At 37.3% G+C, this 16,355-nt stretch overlaps 1 pseudogene; it reads right to left on the reverse strand.

Annotated features, from left to right (window-relative positions):
• Positions 1-6,713: 6,713 nt before the first annotated feature.
• LOC104120538 (F-box protein At4g00755-like) lies at positions 6,714-15,256 on the reverse strand (annotated as a pseudogene).
• Positions 15,257-16,355: the final 1,099 nt, after the last annotated feature.

Genomic DNA, 16,355 nt, shown 5'->3' on the forward strand with positions numbered 1-16,355 from the left:
GAGAGATTTTTAGATATGCTGAAACAGGTTAATGTAAACCTACCATTCACAGAAGTGCTCTCATAAATGCCGGCTTATGCGAAGTTCTTGAAGGAGATCCTGACAAAGAAGAGGAAAATAGAAGAGACCTCAGTGGTCAAGCTCACAGAGCATTGCAGTGCAATATTGCAAAACAAACTCTCACAAAAGTGTGAAGATCCAGAGAGTTTTACCATACCTTGCCCTTTAGGCACTCTTAATTTTGATAAGTCTCTATATGATTCTGGTGCCTCAATTAATTAAATGCCTCTATCTATTTACAGAAAACTGGAGAAGGAGATTGGAGAGATAAGGTCTGCACCAATATCTTTGCAGCTGGCAGACCAAACGACTCTAATACCCGAGGGAATAGTTGAAGATGTCTTAGTTCGGGTAGATAAGTTTGTATTTCATGTGGATTTCATAGTGGTTAATATGGAAGAGAACAAGGAGGTCCCCCTCATCCTAGGAAGACCATTCCTAACAACGGGTAAAGCAGCATTAGATATACATGAAAGAAAACTCATGTTTGAGTGGGCGATGAGACTATGACTTTTGAGATGGATATAGAAAGGGGGTAAAAAAGGAGAAGCTAGTTGCTAGTGTTGTGTGGAAAGTTAAGAGCAAGAAAGAGAAGGATGCAGTGAGTGAGAAAGAAAAGTGTGGGGTGTACCCCAAGAAAGTCGAGAAAAGCTATATGCATGGATGAGTGCACTAGTTCAGGCGCGAGGGATGAAGCCCAACTTCGACTCAAAGCCCGACTAGATATTCAGGGAAGGTTTTCTTACCTCTTGCCTTTATTTATGTGTCATAGGGACATGACACAATTTAAAGTGTGGGGTGGAGATGTATATATGTATAGACTGTATAAATGTTTATGTGTATGTGTGTTTTTGTAATTCATTTGATTGAAAATTTTATATTTTTTATTTCTCCCGACGATGGATGTCATTCAACAGGTTTCTTGAGGGGTTAAGTCGAAAGAAAAAGACAAAAGATTTTTTAGGTAAGCGTCTGAATTCCCCCTTAGTTTATCTTTGTGTCGCGGTTCTTTTCCAAGGGTTTTGTTTGAACCAGATGTAGTTAGTTTTTATTTTTTTTGAGTAGGAAACCTTGTGTTGTGATTTGAAATGAAAGCAATATCTCTTGACTGTATTATGCCTTGAGGATAGTAAGTGTTTTAGTTGTGACGCTTAGGTTTAGTTTTTGACCCTTGTATAAGCACCTTAAATTGTATGATCTTAACTTTGCTTAACTACTTTGACTAGAATGTCTTGATGAGCACGGTCCTGAGTGAGTTTTGTGCCATGTGTGTGTGAGATTTTGGTCATTTTGTGCATTGCATTTGATGTCTATAACTTGCCCCGTGTGTTTGCAAAGTGAAATAATAGTTTTATTCAGTCTTGGAAGTAATATAAGCGTTTCTTTGTTGAACCAGTTATATGTTGCTACCCACCTAATTGTTATATATCTTAGTTAACCCCTTTAAGCTTGTGATCTTTTTTCTTTGGCAACCACATTACAAGCCTTACCCATTTGTTTGAATTGACCATCTAGTTGAACCTTTAACCTCTTGTGAGCACTTGAATGTATTATGAACTTTGTAAAGGTTTAAGTGTGGGGTGTTGGGTTGGATTTTGAGTAGAACAATTGAAATAAGGATAAAGGTGCGTTGTTTTGAAAAAGTAAGAGCCACTTGAATTGAATAAGAAAAGAAAAAAAAAGTTAATTGTATGATTGTGTAAAATATTCCATGATAGTGGTAACTCTTGATGTAATTGTGCTTAAAGAATTTGGAAGTTAATGTATATTGATGTGAAGGTGGAGTTATGGTTTGACATAAGTGTGGGGTTTTGAACAATGAAATATATGTATTAAAGTACTTAGGGAGGTGTAGTCACTCTTATATCTAAATATATCATACTCGTACCGCAGCCTACATTACAATCAATTAAAGTCCTACTTGATCCTTGACTGAATGAGCTCGATTAGTTGAGTAGTACACTATGGGCAAGCCTATGGTTCATCTTTTGTGGCATATGAATGTTATTTCTGAGAGTGACTGAATTCTTTCTATATTGAGTTCCTGATTGTTGTTAAATTTAATGGTGTGTGGAACTACTCTCTATTGTTGTAAGGGCACTTGATTCATTAAAGAAAGGTAATGTCGTTGACCTTTGTGTTAGAGTAAGTGAGCGGGTTATAAATAATGTGTGGTGCTTTTGAGTCAAATCTTGAGGCTAGGATGTTACGGTGTTGTGCTTAATCTATTTTAATTATTCTTGGAGTGATGAGTTATGAGAGTTGTTTAAAAATATCGTGTCTATGTGAAGTGTAGTTTGATTGCTCGAGGACAAGCAATGGTTTAACTGTCGGGTGTTGATGGTAGGCTATAATTACATGTTTTAGTCTCTTATTTCACTCTAATTTACTGCACTTTAATTGAGTTTGAGCTTTAATCGCTAGTGTTTTGCACTTATTGTGTGTTTTATGCCTTGTAGGAGTGATTTCGAGTGATGTAGATGTTATGGAGCTAATTCGAGTGATTTGGAGCTTTGAAGTCTGAGTAAAAGCCCAAGGGATTAAGCCGGGATCGTGTTCGGGGGTTGAGGACCAATTCTGAGCAAAATCTGTACTCTGAGAAATTTGCACTAGCGCGTCGCACAGTGCATCGCATAGTGCGTCTCATTAGTGCAAAGGTGCCCATAAATTGTTTTGTGAAGTGTTCTGAAAATTGTCACAAGCGCGCCACATGGTGCGGCATGGCATGCGGCACGGTAGCCCAAAAATGTTAGAGTGACTTCCCATTTCCGCTAAAAAGGGTAGTTTCGTCCAGGGTTTATTTTGGCGATGGCTTAAATACACCAAAACATCATTTTAGAAGGATTTTTTTGGACATATTTTCGACCTAAGGAGGCCAAGGAGGCTAAAGAGGAGTTGGAAGAACACAAGCACAGGGATTTCATCATTCCTTCCTCACTCAAGATCCGGGTTTGAATTGAATTTATATTTTCTATACTTTAGTTACATTTATGAAGAACTTCTCCATGGTTATGGAGTAGATCCTTTTGGGTTTTGATGGATTTGGTGTATTGATGATTGTTTGTGGATTATTACTCTATTTTTATGTATTTGAATCGTTTTTGGAAGATTAATTATTGTATCTATATTCACTTGTTCTTGTAATCGAAAGAGGCATAACTTATGATATCTTTGCATTATATTGTTGGTTGAGTTTATAGATTCTTCTAAGTAATCGAAAGAGGCTAGTTGATTAAACCTAGTTAGGAGAATAATCGAGAGAGGTTCTCCTAAAGACCAATCCAATATGTATTCTTGCATATCTTCACAGAGCTTAAATTGGTTCATATTGAAAGGTTGAGACTTAATGGGGAGATGAGTTTTTACTAAACAATTATACTAATAATTAAGTGAATTCGAGAGACTCGCTTGAAAATTAGAAGTGAATTATCAAGAGTTAAATCCCATACAATTATCTTGCACCTATCCTATCAAAACCCAATTTTCTCTTGTTGATATCTTCCTTTGCTTAGGCCTTGTTTTGATTGTCATTAGTTAAGTAGCTCTAGATTCTTAATTAATTTTAGTATTAACCACATAAATCTAAATTGTTGATTATATTGGATAGCAATCTAGCTACAATCTATGATAATACTATTTAAATCTAATCTTTGTGGACACAATATTATACTATATTATCTTTGACTAGCGAGCACAGATTTAAATGTGTGTTTTGCGCTCGTCAACTCACGCTACACTTCTGCACTAACCGTGCAGGATATGAGGCAGGTGCATCTAGCAGTCATACTGGCGCGCATCCCCGTTACCCCAAGGCCTAGTGGTGAGCTGCTCTCTGAGCCGTTCTGCAGCACCTGGAGTCTCTCTTTTGTATTTAATTTCTGTCTACTTTATTTCAGACAATAGTTAGAGTTTTGTATATTCTACTAGTTGCTCATACACTTGCGACATCGGGTCTTGGCATACATACAGAAGCCGGATACTCTCATATACAAGTGGTTTATGCAGCTCAAAAACTAAAAAGAACTGGTGGGAGACTGTAGTAACAAACCATCAAAGAGAATGGACGGTTTTTACTTGCAAAGTAATGTAGAAAACTTAAACGAAAGAAAATCATAACGTAAAGTTTCAAAATTTCAGTTTAATCGATTTAATAATCGTCATTGTTCAAAACCGGCAGGTAATCAATCCTCTAATAAATACTTCAATAGAGCAGCATGTACTTCTTCTAATGTTGTTGGAGGTACACTTGAGTCCTGAAGACATAGATTATTTTTTAGAAAACATTATCTCTGTTGTACTCGAGCACAAAGTCTCCAGACGGTCGAATGATATGTGCGTCTAAGGCAGGAGTGAATGGCCGCCCTCTAACTTTCACATGACGAATGCTGCACATATGATTCAACTGTATTCAAGATCACTTGACGAATAATATGTGCTTTTCCTAATTAGGAAGTTTTCTTAGTTCCGTAATTTTGGTTGTAAATACACTGAAATGTATGTATTAAAGTGCTTAGGGAGGTGTAGTCACTCTTATATCTAAATGTATCATACTCGTACCGCAGCCTACATTACAACCAATTAAAGTCCTACTTGATCCTTGACTGAATGAGCTCGATTAGTTGAGTATTACACTATGGGCAAGCCTATGCTTCATCTTTTGTGGCATATGAATGTTATTTCTGAGAGTGACTGAATTCTTTCTATATTGAGTTCCTGATTGTTGTTAAATTTAATGGTGTGTGGAACTACTCTCTATTGTTGTGAGGGCACTTGATTCATTAAGGAAAGGTAATATCGTTGACCTCTGTATTAGAGTAAGTGAGCGGGTTATAAATAATGTGTGGTGCTTTTGAGTCAAATTTTGAGGCTAGGATGTTACGGTGTTGTGCTTAATCAATTTTAATTATTCTTGGAGTTATGAGTTATGAGAGTTGTTTAAAAATATCGTGTCTATGTGAAGTGTAGTTTGATTGCTCGAGGACAAGCAATGGTTTAACTGTCGGGTGCTGATGGTAGGCTATAATTACATGTTTTAGTCTCTTATTTCACTCTAATTTACTGCACTTTAATTGAGTTTGAGCTTTAATCGCTAGTGTTTTGCACTTATTGTGTGTTTTATGCCTTGTAGGAGTGATTTCGAGTGATGTAGATGTTATGGAGTTAATTCGAGTGATTTGGAGCTTTGAAGTCTGAGTAAAAGCCCAAGGGATTAAGCCGGGATCGTGTTCGGGGGTTGAGGACCAATTCTGGATGTCAAAATCGAAGCAAAATCTATACTCTGAGAAATTTGCACTAGCGCGTCGCACAGTGCATCGCATAGTGCGTCTCATTAGTGCAAAGGTGCCCATAAATTGTTTTGTGAAGTGTTCTGAAAATTGCCACAAGCGCGCCGCATGGTGCGGCGTGGCATGCGGCACGGTAGCCCAAAAATGTTAGAGTGACTTCCCATTTCCGCTAAAAAGGGCAGTTTCGTTCAGGGTTTGTTTTGGCGATGGCTTAAATACACCAAAACACCATTTTAAAAGGATTTTTTTGGATATATTTTCGACCTAAGGAGGCCAAGGAGGCTAAAGAGGAGTTGGAAGAACACAAGCACAGGAATTTCATCATTCCTTCCTCATTCAAGATCCGGGTTTGAATTGAATTTATATTTTTCTATACTTTAGTTACATTTATGAAGAACTTCTCCATGGTTATGGAGTAGATCCTTTTGGGTTTTGATGGATTTGGTGTATTGATGATTGTTTGTGGATTATAACTCTATTGTTATGTATTTGAATCGTTTTTGGAAGATTAATTGTTGCATCTATATTCACTTGTTCTTGTAATCGAAAAAGGCATAACTTGTGATATCTTTGCATTATATTGTTGGTTGAGTTTATAGATTTTTCTAAGTAATCGAAAGAGGCTAGTTGATTAAACCTAGTTAGGAGAATAATCGAGAGAGGTTCTCCTAAAGACCAATCCAATATGCATTCTTGCATATCTTCACAGAGCTTAAATTGGTTCATATTGAAAGGTTGAGACTTAATGGGGAGATGAGTTTTTACTAAACAATTATACTGATAATTAAGTGAATTCGAGAGACTCGCTTGAAAATTAGAAGTGAATTATCTAGAGTTAAATCCCAGACAATTATCTTGCACCTATCCTATCAAAACTCAATTTTCTCTCGTTGATATCTTCCTTTGCTTAGGCCTTGTTTTGATTGTCATTAGTTAAGTAGCTCTAGATTCTTAATTAATTTTAGTATTAACCACATAAATCTAAATTGTTGATTATATTGGATAGCAATCTAGCTACAATCTATGATAATACTATTTAAATCCAATCTTTGTGGACACAATATTATACTATACTATCTTTGACTAGCGAGCACAGATTTAAGTGTGTGTTTTGCGCTCGTCAACTCACGCTACACTTCTGCACTAACCGTGCAGGGTATGAGACAGGTGCATCTAGCAGTCATACTGGCGCGCATCCCCGTTACCCCAAGGCCTAGTGGTGAGCTGCTCTCTGAGCCGTTCTGCAGCACTTGGAGTCTATCTTTTGTATTTAATTTCTGTCTACTTTATTTCAGACAATAGTTAGAGTTTTGTATATTCTACTAGTTGCTCATACACTTGCGACACCGGGCCTTGGCACACATACAGAAGCCGGATACTCTCATATACAAGTGGTTTATGCAGCTCAAAAACTAAAAAGAACTGGTGGGAGACTGTAGTAACATACCATCAAAGAGAATGGACGGTTTTTACTTGCAAAGTAATGTAGAAAACTTAAACGAAAGAAAATCATAACGTAAAGTTTCAAAATTTCAGTTTAATCGATTTAATAATCGTCATTGTTCAAAACCGGCAGGTAATCAATCCTCTAATAAATACTTCAATAGAGCAGCATGTACTTCTTCTAATGTTGTTGGAGGTACACTTGAGTCCTGAAGACAGAGATTATTTTTTAGAAAACATTATCTCTGTTGTACTCGAGCACAAAGTCTCCAGACGGTCGAATGATATGTGCGTCTAAGGCAGGAGTGAATGGCCGCCCTCTAACTTTCACATGACGAATGCTGCACATATGATTCAACTGTATTCAAGATCACTTGACGAATAATATGTGCTTTTCCTAATTAGGAAGTTTTCTTAGTTCCGTAATTTTGGTTGTAAATACACTGAGAAGGTAGTGAATATTGACGTCACTATGGAAAACAAAATTCATCCACATTCCTCCACAATGCCATTCAGAAGAATGACAATAAAACCGAAAAGGATGAATGTTTTGTCTAAAAGAAATTAGTGAGTGGTAAACATGGACTTAGATTAAAAACGGAGTGGAAAAGGAACATTTCTGAGTATAGATCAATATTTTGTTAGTATAATTGGCAACTGTATATATAATGACGTTACATTGTTCTCTAGTTCGAGTAGAATTCTTTCAACATTGCCGTAACTTACAAACTTAGGCGTCATTTTTTGAGTTAGAAATGTATGTATTGAAGAGCAAATATATGGGTTTCAACTTCTTTGATAGGATATTAATTGCTTGAGGTATCTCAAGACTTATTAGTAGTATGTCCAGCTACAACATCTTGCTGATGGATTGACCAATAAATACAGCACAGAACTTTCAATTAAGACAGAGAAGTGATGAACACTAACCATATGTAAAACAAGCCGTCGATAAACAAGTCGTCAATATCACATCTCAGAGCTCTGCCCAACAGTTCAATTTGAAGATATCCACCAATACAAAGCACCGGTTCTGGTAGCTTGAACGGCTGCAACCGGGTTTCCTGGCCATCAAAGTTTGATCTGTTAATTTTCCTATGCAAATTACTCTATGTCACTTCTTTAAAAGGCCAGGAGATGATGTTTAACCTAGTATACCTTTTACTTATGACAAGATTCAGAAACCTTGGCCAGAGTAATGCCTACTAGTGCTCCCCATCAGCGGAGAACTATTCCACCTACTTAGGACAAGACTTTGCGCCTTGAGAACAAGCTTATTCGTGCCTCCACCAGTGGAGATTACTCCACCAACAAAAAGAAAGACAATTTCTAGTAAATAAGATCGTCTGCGTTTGGGAAAAAGTAAAGTTAATAACCGCACCTGTCTCATAAGGAATTCTTCCGAGGTATAAGTCCATATAAACTTGTCATCAGCAGGTTGATCAGGGTGCCAGTGCAGGAGACGCCTCTTATCTCTTGAGGATTTGGGGTGTCCTAATCGAAATCGAACAGATTTTGGGCAGCATATGGCCCTGCCTGGATGGGAATACACTGATTTGGAAACATTTGCATATTAGCAAAAGAGCAGCAAAAAAAGCTTTGTAAGTCTGATCGTGAATAGTCGAGCGGGTATCTAATGTCCCGAGGTAATGATAAGAGAGACTGAAAGAAACTGAACAATCACCTTCCAAAGGTTGTATATTAATTTCAGTGATGACGCAAAGATCAGCTTTCAATTTGTAAATTAGCGTCTCCGGGGCATTGGGATCACTGTCCCCTGTGCTTGACCAGTATGAAGGTTGATCTTGGTTTCTATCTGTTGGAACCAGAGTATTCCAAACACTTACTGGATAATCGTCCGTACTTGAAGCGCTGACTTCATAATCTATGCAATCACTTGGGCATGAGTTTGATGTTTCAATAGCTTGAAGTAAAGAAGCATAAACATTATGGTCTATTTTTAGAGTCTCCCAAGTGGAATTGCTAAATTTTACATCTTTTCCTTCTGCAATTCCCAAATCTGGTTCTCTTATACGTGAAATTCTAGAAAGCTGCGGAAACTTTCTCAGACACAGTTGCTTGGAAAGTCGCAACCACTGCAAGTAAATAAGTAAACCATCAATATATTTGTTCAAGTAGAAAACAATGGCATCCAAGCTTACTATAGCATCAACTTTCTGGATCAAAGATTGTGAAATCCAAGGAAATTGATGCCACATCATAAAGCCAGAAGATGCTGATGAAGCTTGGACCGCCGACAGTCCAAAGTACAGTCATTAAGTTTCCACCTGCTACCAAAGGAAAATATGATATGTAGTGTCTCAAATTACTTCTCTTTTTAGCCTGTCCCACAAAGAATGTGTCTTTTTAGAAACTATTTAATCTTACAACCCCCATTTTATTCTTAATGACCTGTTGAGACTTGGGACCCACTTTATATAAAAGTTCATTCTTTTAAAAGAAGAGAGAAAATAAATGACAAGTGTAACTCTTACCACCACCCGCTTAAAAGTATAATTATGGTACTTTGCATATATTTGGCTTATATGTCAAAAGTCTTCTTAATTTCTTAAACTTCGTGCCTAGTCAAACACTTCACGTAAAAAGGGTCGGAGGGAGTAGTAATTTATCAAAAATAGTTCAAAAAACACTACAAATTAATTTATTATTCAAGATGAAACTGAGCAAGCTACAGTCAACTAGATAGATCAGGTTACATTCAAGGATAAGCTTAAACTCCGTTATTGCCCAATGCCCGGTTAAGGAGTTAAGGATGTAACCTTACACCAAAAAGCTAAAAGAGTATATTACATCTATGCTTCAATCTGTGTATGCTCTATGTCGTCCATCATAATATATCTCTGATATCTCTCCTTCCATATCACCAACCATATTGTCTGTTTTCTTGCCTCCTCCATTCAGCACTTCAATAGCTCCTAAGTTTCATGTCTTCAGAGCTCTCCCTGCATAAAATACATCTGCTGCATGTATGCATACCTCTCTGCAGATTTTGTTTTTTTTTCAAGCATGCATTCCTTGCTACTGACCATGTAAATCATTCTATTTCGAGAGGAGCTCTATTCATCCAAATTTGAATCGAAGGCCACCTACTCTGACCATTCTCTCCAGTCAAAAGTCTTGCAGCATTCCTTTACTAAAAAGCAGCCATTTTGTTATATTTCACTCCAATTTGTCATCTTGCCAAACGAGAATTTCCCTTCCATTCCTTAACTTGAACCTAATTGCTCAGAAGATTGATCCCACATCCTTCTGATGTACTTCCCATTGCTTATACTATAAGAATGATTCGGGTTTTTAGTGATACAGTGATCCTCCATACCAAACTTCTCTTTAATGGTCTTTCTCCAAATGGCATTTTCTTCTCTATTAAATCTCCATAGCCATTTAAAAATAAGGCTATTATTCTGAGTCCTAATCTGCGTCTTAAGATTTCTTACTCCTACCCCCTTGCCTTATGAACGTGGTGACCAAATTCCATTTCACCAGGCTAATCCTATTTTATCTGTTTTCATGCCAAAGGAAATCCCTCCTTCACTTATCTATTCTTCTTCCCACTTTCTTGGCATTGGAAAGAGGGACTTGGTATATGTGGGAAGGGCATCCAACACTCTGTTTATGAGGACCAATCTTCCACCTAAGTATAAATATTGTTTCTTCCAGTTTGCTAATCTCTTCCCGCACTTCTCTAACTCCCGTTGCCCACATCATCTCTGCCTTGTGATTTGCCCCTAAAGGGGTCCCCAAACTCATGCCAAACATTTGCATTAATGCATCTCACACAAATTGGAAGTGCGTGAAAGAAGGAAACAGTACAATACCATATTGTCACGAATTTACAAAGGAAAATATTTGACACCCTATCGTTTTTCCCATTGGAACAGTGATTCTCATAACTAACGTCAAGACATCTATAGCATGGTGGAATCAATTCACTGCCACACCAGATCTCAGAAAACTAGCAAATTGAGAGGATGAAAGTTCATCAACTGGTACTCTCAAATTTTAACGAAAGTCTTAGGCGGATCACCTAAATCATTGCAGAATTCTAATACCAGCAGATCGTACTTGAATTTCTCAAACTTGGATTAACCAAGAAACATGGAAAAGACAAAATAGCAGAGACCGTTGCTATGTAGTACTGTAGAAAATATTGTTAATGCAGAAAGGCCATTTACTTAGATATCTATAACAATTTGAAGAATATAAAGAAAGAGCAGCTATGAGCTTTTAGCCACATTAAGTATAGCAAGCATAGGACGGAGAGTAGAAGAGTGTCACAATGGAAACAGGAAAATGCAGCCTATGACCTATCATTTGTGATACATAACATCATTAGGAGTGTAGTATTATGATGAAAAGAGAACAGTTTTTCAGTCTCACACTCACTGCCTAAGCAAGTGCACTAAACAATGCTATAACTACTTCAAAGAAAAAATTGAAAGCTTGAACGACTCACCAAATTGGAGCCAAAGGTGTGAAACAGAGCCAGCACGGACCACATCAGCTGGATCATTCAAAGCATCAGAATGTTCAGAGATACGTCAATTTCAAGCCATTGCACAAAATCGACAAGTGTCTCCATACAAAAGCAAATTTACTCAAAGTTCCAAAGCCTGAATCATCACAAAACACCTAATTCATGCAAAAGCAAAAGAAGGATTATTTTGAAAAAGTCTCAGAGTGAAGTAAAATATACAAAAATGAATTTAAATGCCAGTTTATGTTTGCGCTCGAGGTAACGGAAAGGCTCATGAGAATGGTTTCTCTTAAGCTGCTTTCAAAAAATGAAACTTTCTCATCAAGTCAATACTCGCATAAAAAAAAAGAAGGATTATTTTGAAAAAGTCTCAGAGTGAAGTAAAATATACAAAAATGAATTTAAATGCCAGTTTATGTTTGCGCTCGAGGTAACGGAAAGGCTCATGAGAATGGTTTCTCTTAAGCTGCTTTCAAAAAATGAAACTTTCTCATCAAGTCAATACTCGCATAAAAATCTCATCCTTCATAACTTTAACCAATTTTTCAATTCACAAGCACCAAGAAGAAAAACTGGAATACCATCCAACCAAAGAAATGAAAAGCAAAAAATGAGGAATAACAGCAAATGATGATACACCAAAAAAAATAAAAAAAAGGAATCACAGGAGGGGTCACTGCAACTGTGGGATAACAACATATAGTTAACCAAGAGTACAGAGGATGGGGTTTTATGGTGCATGCTATTTGTAGATAGATTTTGTGTTACCTGAAAAAACTAACAAGAGACTCAATCAAAAGTTAAACTATAGGGTAGCATTAACGAGGGTAAAAGTTTTAGGATTGATAGAAATAAGTTAGGACAAATGTGTTATAATTTTAGACTCCTCAAGAAGAACGGAGTGAAATTAGACATGATTATGGTGTTGTGTCTGAATGTAACAATTTAAGTATTTAGTCTTAGTCCTCTAAGAGAAAGACATGATTGATGGAGACATAACACATAAAATCAAATATGATGATTGAAATGGATATTATAAGTGTATTGTGCGAAATGGTTAACAGAAACAGGGGCAGATGCAGCATGAAGGTACCGGGTTCATTTGAACCCAGCACTTTTGACGCGGAGCATAAATTTATGTGTAAAAATTATTATAATTGCAGCAAATAGTAGATATGAACCCATAACTGGGAAAAGAAATTTTGTAGGTTCAACGTTAAGAATCTTAAGATTGAACCCATAGACCTCAAATCTTGTACACGCCTCTAAACAGAAGATACCTAACAAATGAAATGTACATATCGAAGGGTTGCGAGACTAACAATGTTGTATGAGAGCGAGTGTTGGGATATCTAAGACCCAGCATATAAACAAGATGAGTATCGAAAATTTAGAGATATTCAGATAGAATGCAATCATATAGTGTTAGACAAGTTTAGAATTGATCACATCGAACAAAGGGTGCAGTAGCACACATAAAAAATAAATAATTGTCTGAGATTGTTTTTACCATGTTCTACGTAGACATCCAAATGCAGTAAATGAGTAAGTGCAACACTGTAATGATTGAATGTGCTAAAAGAAGATGAAATAAACCTAAAATCACATAGAAAAATTGTTCCAAAAGACTTAAATTCTCTGTAAATCAATAAAGATTTAGCTAAGAATAGAATAAACTAGAAACAAAGGAACCATATAAGAAATGACACCTAATTAGAACTAAATTTTAGCTATTCTTGTTAACCTTAGGTCCAGCGATCTGCCGAAAATCTTTGTAGTCTGGCTAGAGCTTCGTACACCAGTGTTAACCGTTCGGACAAGTGTTATATAAAAAAACCTGATTTGGGAAAACCCCTAATTGACTTAAAAGACAACTAGTATGGAAATAAAATAAACTCAAATAGAGCAGAATGGATTTAGAAGATTCCTATAACTGATTTTAACAAATTTGGGATTGAAACGTAGTGGATTGACAGATAAGATCAAATTCAAGACGGTTCCTGGGCCGGACCTATAACTCGTAGATCGATCATATCAATTAGGCCTGTCTAAAAACAAGCATGCTCAAAGTTCTGGCCTCTTTGATAGCAAGAAATAAAAGAACAATATATTGGTACAATAATAAGCAATAAAATTGAATACGCTTAAGCTCCCTTTAGTTCAATGAACTTAAATAAGAGTTCTTCTGAATTTAAAATAGAAAAAATTTCTCCTTTTTAAGACATTAATGTTTGGATATGCTAGTGTTTCACTAAATGTACATAAGCAATTGTCTAGTGCTCGGACAAATTTGGATGGTCACACCCTAGAACTCAGTAAAATTCAACCTCTATGAGCCACTTATTGGTTATTACGACATACCAAACCAGCAGCACATTTGTGGCTAGAGCCCAGAAATTTGCTCAAATAGGCAATAAACAAGACACATATTAGCAGACTTCTCCGTAAGTTACCAGAAAACTTTTAGAACCTGCCCCGGAAGAACCATTAGTTTCATTTCTTGTTTCTTTTAAATCAAAATGTTAAACCATTTAGCATTATAATAACTCATTCCTTGGATATGTGAAGTTGTAGCCACTACTCTTAACACGATATAATATTGTCGGCTCAGGGCTTGGCCCGTACGATTTTTCCTAAAAGACCCGGCACCATTAAGAGTATTCTAACTCTTTACGAGTAGAATCTTTTTTTTCCACTTTTCATGTGGGACTTTGTGTCTACACACTCAACGATCTCCATCTTAAACAAAGTTATACAAGACACATCACCATTTATTGGCTAATTTAGATATTAACTGTGTGCCACCGACATCATCCGAGTATTTATGGTCACCGAAGCCCAAAAAAGAGGTTGTGTATGGTCACTGAAGCCCAAGGACGAGGCTTAAAACTACAGGTAAAGGTCATAAATCAGCTTGTAGACAGGCAAGGCACTAAGCCGGGCCCCACGCTACACTCCACCATCTCCATACTCGTCCTGCCAAATTATTGGCTTTGATACCAGTTTTTTGGGCTAAAACGGCCCAAATATACTCTTAGACGGTATGTTATTATGTGCTTTGAGCCAAGCACACACGATTTTCCAAAAGGCCTCACACCGTATCCAACTACTTACAAGTAGTTCTTTTTCTTTCTACTTTCCCGGTGATTGATCACACACACCAAACACTAACCACAATTATGCAAGTCGAATATACATACTCTATATTGCGATCATGCTCATAAACTGAGGCAGAGGTAGTAACATTTAAAAAAAAAAACAAAAAAAAAACAGTTGTACAAGAAACTATAAGCTGGCAAAGAATGAAGCAGGGGAATTACAGAAATATAAGAATGAAATAGCTTTACATAGAGTATCTTGTTTCCGACTTTAACAGGCAAAACCCAGATGGAGAAAGAGAAGAAACGTAGGCTGCCCAGTGCCCACAGAAAGGAAAGAGTTTACCTGCCGCATAACAATTCATTCTTGCGTGTAGCGCGTTGCGCTCGTTGCGGGACTTAACCCAACACCTTCTGCTGTTCAATCCGTCCCGAAGTGTGAGAGGAGTCGAAGGGGGTGAGCGGAACAGGGAGCATACTGGACGCAGAAACGAAGCACTTCATCTACGGGCAATGTAGGAACTAGGAAGGGTAGAATATGAGACTAATGTTCTTCTCAAATCGCTCAAGTACGATGGAACGGGGAGTCCGCCAGAGAAAATGCAACACGATAGAAGAGTTCACTCCACAGCGTAATCATCCACAACTACTACCATAATTAGGAGGGAGAAAGAGCTTTTCCAAAGGAACCTTTTGGGGTTGGGGGCCGCTCTCTTCCTTTTGATTATGGTAAGGTTTTATTCAACAAGTGAGTATCTTGACTGATTCTAGAGAAGGGCCGAAGGGGTTTCTCCTCGTCAGGCGCTCTTGATTCCCAACTACCGACTACTACTCCCGGAATTGCGTAGGTCTACTACTCAAAAAAGAAAGAATGTGACTTGGACACATGTAGCTTTGTCGTTTGGACAAGTATAGTAGTAGTATAAGTATTTGCAAAAGGTTGACTTGGACACTAGTTTGAATTTGTTGTTGTTGTACTATGTGCGTTTTGGACATGTCAAATGCGACTACGTCAATTAAGGGTGTCAAGTTGGCCGGTCCCGAGCCTAAGTGGGCCGGGTCCAAATGGTCTCGGTCCCGGATCGGTCTCAATTTAAACGGGTCAAACGGTCCCGGTACTCGTGATCTTTTTGTAGGAACCGGCCTGGGACCAGGCCCACGAACTAATAGTCCCGGGCTAAACGGTCCCGGGCCGCGGTCTAAGTGGGCCCAACTGATACTTTTTTTAAAAAACTTTTATAGGAATTAGAGAAAAAAAGATGTTAATACAAATATCTTAGGCAATTCCTTGTAAATTTTATTATAGAATTGTGACCTAAATTTTTTAATTCAAATTTAAAGATAAAAATATTGTAAAGAGATATTCAAAGCAATGCGTTATAATTTTATTATAGCATTAAAAAGATAAGGCAATATCATTTTTAGTCTTCCTCCCCCTATGGAATGAGCACAACAAGGTGCTAGAAAAAGAAACTAATCAAGAGGTGCCAAAATACAAGTTACATAATATATATTAATTTTTGTTCATACAAGTTACATGGTATCTCTTACAAACTTCATAAATCCATCAAGGTCCGGAGAAATTTTCATTGGTGGTGGTGGAAAAGAAGCTTGGCCATCACCGCTTCCGGACGAAGCAGTATCCTCCGCAAGTTCAGCTAGCATTTCTTCGTAAGCTTCGTCTACCTCTAGTTGTGATTCAGCAAGTCCAAAATTTCTTCTTTACGAATGAATCCAATCTCTGAAAAGTACTGATTTTTCCAAGCTCTCCCTCATAGACGCTTTATAATCACTGAGTTGAAGTCTTGCTTGACTAAAAGCGCTCTCTGATGCCACTGTTGAAGCTTGAATAGTTAAAATGTCTCGGGCCATCCTTGAAAGAACCGGAAAGTATTTTTCTTTGTCCTTCCACCATTCCAAAAAATTAAAGGAGCCGTCGGGATTCACTTCCTCAATTCCCTGTGATAAATA

This window comes from Nicotiana tomentosiformis, chromosome 1, assembly GCF_000390325.3.
Source record: "Nicotiana tomentosiformis chromosome 1, ASM39032v3, whole genome shotgun sequence".
NCBI lineage: Eukaryota > Viridiplantae > Streptophyta > Magnoliopsida > Solanales > Solanaceae > Nicotiana > Nicotiana tomentosiformis.